The sequence below is a fragment of the Zea mays genome, chromosome 7 (assembly GCF_902167145.1).
Source record: "Zea mays cultivar B73 chromosome 7, Zm-B73-REFERENCE-NAM-5.0, whole genome shotgun sequence".
NCBI lineage: Eukaryota > Viridiplantae > Streptophyta > Magnoliopsida > Poales > Poaceae > Zea > Zea mays.
The window spans coordinates 60,096,426-60,101,461 of NC_050102.1; the positions used below are offsets into that span (position 1 = coordinate 60,096,426).

At 45.9% G+C, this 5,036-nt stretch overlaps 1 long non-coding RNA gene across 1 annotated transcript; it reads right to left on the minus strand.

Moving 5' to 3' along the window:
* Window positions 1–510: 510 nt before the first annotated feature.
* LOC103632402 (uncharacterized) lies at window positions 511–857 on the minus strand. The gene has a single exon (XR_555890.2). It is a non-coding gene; the product is annotated as an uncharacterized lncRNA (long non-coding RNA).
* Window positions 858–5,036: the final 4,179 nt, after the last annotated feature.

Here is a 5,036-nt window from a genome sequence, read left to right on the forward strand (position 1 = left end):
CGACCGGTCTTGTATCGAACGCGCGTGCGCGACGAATGGCGATTGACGGCTAGCTGCGATTAGACACACACAACCTTTAAACAATTTCACCAAGACCAAAAATAAAAATATAATAGCAGCAAGGGCAGCAGGGGTTTCTCACCATGGTTTTCGACGGCGTCGCGGATGGGGGCTGCGTAGACCCGATTGGAGTCCGACGACGAGTGTGACGAGGCGAACCTCGCAGCTGCGCTACTTCATCCATAGAAGGGATCGAGCGGGGGAAAAACAGGGGGAGATGCAGGGAGGGGCGTCACCCATGGGGTTGTTTCCTGTTGCTGCCATGGGGAAACAGGAAAGGAGGAACAGTGGGTGTCGGCCATGGGAGATGACAAAAAAAATTTGGGCGCCATTGTTGGGCTTGGCAGCCAAGGAAGATGAGGAAGCAGAGAGGGGCTTCAGCTTCCATGGGGAAGAAGGGGAGCCGGCTGGGTGGAAAACGAGTAGGGCGCTGCAGGGAGGGCCCGGCTGCTCCTCATCCAAGCAAGGCGAGCAACAGCAGGGGCGCCATGGGAGGGGAGGAGCCGAGCTCCCTGCTGCAGCCGCTTGCCAGGGGGAGGAAGAAGGGCGCCGCTGGCCTCTGCGAGAAATTCTGGGCGCCATGGAGGAACGCAGGCAGGGCGTTGGGGCCTGGGCGTCCATGGCTGCTGGCTTCCTGTGCGCCGGCCATGGAGAGAAAGAAGTGGCGCTGGGCAGAGATCCGGCCAGAGGTGGAAGAAGGGCTTGGGCGCCATCCAGGGGAGCGGCTGGAGGAGAGGGACGCCATGGCTGCAAGCCTTGCTCCCTGCTTGCTGCTTGCTGCCGTGGGAGCCAGGGAGGAAGAAGGCAGGGAGGATGCGTGCGTTGGCTGGAAGAAGGAGAGGGAGAAATGTTGTGGCGGCTAGGAGGGTAGATGCAATTTTCCAAATTGGCAAGGGGAGGCACTTCTATTTATAGCCATGTGAGGGCTAGGGTTTTTAGTGGGCCAAATGGGCTGGGTTGGGCTGGCCCAAAACGCCAAACGGGCTGCGCCAAATATTTTCCGGAATAAAATGTTCCCGCGGAATTTGTCTGTACACAGAACAGAGCGAAAGAGATTTCGGCGAACGGACGATTGAGCAATTAATTCGGCCGAGAGTCTAATTAGATTTCGCTCAAAAATAATTCCCTACGCATGATTCGAAAATAAATCGCCTCGAAATATGACCAGCTTTCGGATTTAGGATTGAAAGAGACCAATCGCGACATTTAAACTCATCGCCGATGCTGATTTTTAAATCGGGATCGAACACAGAGTTATGAGTCGAGTCGGATAAGAATTAATTAGAGGGCGACGTACTGAGTATTATGTTTGAGAGTACGGACTCGGATAAAATAGTCAAACATCGATCGAAGTTCGAGGAACTGGATTCGGGATCAGATCAGATAACAGTCATCGAGAGTTTGATTTTAAAGAGCTTCAGATGAGATTTATAATTTGAGAATGATCTTCGAGTCTGCATTAGTTCCGAGAATTAAAAGTTTTAACACGCTCCAAAATTGGTTGTTTCTCGCGATTGATTAACTCTGAATTCGGTGAACTTCCAAGAGAAAGCCTGATAAACAGAGATAGACACGATCGAGAAATAGAAATTTTTACTGAGCATCTGAGATTAGGATTAATCTCCCGACATAATGCGAAATTGACACCTGGGGTGTCACAGCCTTCCCCCCTTAAACAGAATCTCGTCCCGAGATTCGAATGAGGATCTTCAAGGGTGGAGAAGCATGTAACTCCCAGGCTGGAGATAGATGCAAATTCATGAGATGGGATCTGACATGATACTGAGGATAGATTTGGATGGAATATCGCGACATATTGAGACAAAATGTAGCGATCACTTTGAGAGAATACCCACGAAAGATAGCACCTCAGTATAGTCTCGTAATGGACCACGACTATTAACCGCGATACCAGCGCGTGCCGAGTAGCTCAACCATGTGTGCACCATAGTAGGCTCTCGGTTTCGTCGCGGCACCATCAGTCGTTTAGTCATGACACCATTACCAAACGTAACCAATGAAAAATTCACTTGGCATAATTAGATGGAGCCCATGAGAATATGGCTCAGAAAACGTGACTAAAGTTGAAGCAGAGATTATCGGCAAAAGAACATCACTTGAGAATTTCTTCAACTCCAAGAACTATTTTATGATCAACACGGAGATTATCAAGTCAGAGATTTATACGATATTTGATATGAGGAGGAACCAACCATGAGATCGAGATTGGTAAGCTTTTAGAGACATGAGAGATCCAAAGATAATAGCAACATCCATAATTCACATGGAGATGCCGTTTAGAGATAAGTTGATAAATCGACGTCATGATCCTTAGAGAAAGAGTATGAGAAGGATCAGAAATGAGAGATTTAGGCAGATCGACATCCAATACTTGAGAACGGGTTATAGCAGATACCCAGATAATGGGGCAAAATTGATGAAGGGTCTAGAGATTTGGATGATAAAGCCACAACATGATTCACAAGGAAAGAGAGTACTAGATCCAGGTGAAAAGAGAGGTAGGCAAACAGGATCGGCTAGGATGATCAATAGAAATGTTATGAAGTTTCGGGACAGGATCTATGGAAAGAACATGGCCTTGATAGGGTTTGCGCAACTAGACACCAAACAACAATTTTTTTGACATAACAAGTGCACAAGGAGACTTGGGTTGGTCTAGCGGTCAAGTTGTGGTGGTCTATAAGCTGTGCAAGTGTAAATTCAAGGGTAAAACACTCAAGGGTCAGAAAATACCAACACAAGCATGTGATTTGATTTTTTAAGGGTTTCACTTGCTAACCACTGGGTTGTTTAAAGTGGGGGGTCTTTTTATGAGCAGGACAGACAACATTTTTTTTGGCAAAGAGGGTTGAACAATTACAATACCACCTAGCTAGCAAGACAAGAGAAACACATAGCACGACCTAACAAGACTTATCAATCTGACACGAGGAAGGCATTTCTTATAGTTCCTAACATAGCAGTATATTACATTATTCACAAGTTCTTATTATTAGAATAAAGGTGAGAGAAGCATGTTGGTGCACAAGAGACAATGATGCGACAATCATGATGCATGCTCATTCTAGTCGTCTTCTCAGACCTAACTAATTTTTCGGGTGCTTCTACAGCATCCTTATTAATAGTAGTAGTAGCCTTTATGGCCTATATAAATAGCCACCTAGCTACCCATCTATTTCCTAAGGCTTCACGTCCTAGGTCTATCCTTATCGTCCTGACGATCTATCCAACTTTGGTTTCTAGCAAGTTTTACTTTAGAAAACGTTGGTAATCATGACTTATTGACTTCTCTGTGATGGTATTCGCTCCGATACCAGTTGTGGCGGAACCGCCCGAATTATTCCAGCTTAAGTGCCCAAGTCGCACCCTTAAGGGCAACAACACACTTAAACAGGAATAACCCGTCAGTCCCTCGGATCTAGTCCGATAAAGCCACTAATCCAGGATCGAATACCACTAGCTCACACGAAGGTGAGGCACAGAGAAATACAATAAAACATAATACCACAAATTTAATAAGTATCATTAGTGATTACATTATCGGAGTTTCAAAAAAAATAATCATAAATTTTAATGCAGCGGAAATAACTAACGGAGAAAACCGAGTAACATGGCGAAGCCTGGCCACGCTACTACTCCTGGTCCTCTCCTGCGGAAGCAATAACCCTCTCGACCGTCTATCCCGGTGGCAGGGATGAAGGCCAAGTCACACCATCAACCAATCATCCTAAGGGTACCTGCAAAAATTATGCCACAAGCAAGGCTGAGTATACTAATACTCAGCTAGACTTACCCGGTGTGAGGAGTCTACTCCTCTACCTCTAGACATGCAGCTGTTTGGCTGAGGGGTTTGGTTTGCCAAAAGCACTAGCTGAGTCTAAAATCAAGTTTTAGCTTTTCAAGTTTTAGTATGATCCTTTTTACTAGATGTGTACCTAGCTATTCATACATGGTATCAAACATTTTATCAATCAACATCTTTTGTCAACTCATCACATTTCCACTTGTTACTCAATGCAGTACAATGGATCAAGCAGTCTCATTAGCTGCGAGAAGCAGACGATTCAAATCGAGTTTTTATCCTTGCAAGGTAAACCTAAACACACGACATGTAGGGGCACTCCGTCCCCACACACATCAACCGTCCCCATCGATTCCCTGGCAACAGATCAGGGCTCACCGCCTTGGCGTACAATGCCTCACTGACCCCGACTGCCGTCGTGCAGTGACCGCACTTGTACCCACCATAACCGGAATGGGAGACCACGTCTCAGGTCGCGTGAGGGGTAAAGTCTGCGGGCAGGTTCACTCAGGTACTAGGCTTACCGATTTACCATATTTCTCGGCATGTGTTTAGTACGTTCAAACGCTTGACACAGGTATCCGCACGTTAATCCTTATTCCAATTTTCATCTCGTAGACCACGCGTCCCCATGGACCCGTGTCCACAAACCATCACCATTCTGTTATCAAAGTGGATACAACCAATTCCTGACCTCGCGCGAGTGCTAGAAAAATCACTCGACTTCTACCGAGATCCTAATTAATAAAGCAGCTACTCGACCTAGCATACTAGTATTCATCTCAATAGGGTTCCTGAGATCATGCAACTAGGGTTTAAATCAACTCCTACACTTAAGTGCACAATACAAGCCTACAAACATTAAGTGTAGTAAAATATCATATAGAACAGGTTATGCATAAAACCGGGGCTTGCCTTTAATTTAACACTTAGTGTTTGCTGGGGGAGGGTACTCGCTTGGCGAGCATCCACTAGTTAAGTCCATTCTTCAGGTCGTCCACCACGGCATCTTGTGGTTGGCACCACATCACTGGCTCGATCATCATCTCTCGGTCCTATATGAGGTGCAAGATGCATATATATGAATATAATGAAAGTAGCACAAAAATAGCACAAGATATACCAAGACACAGTGGCGAACTAAACATTAAAG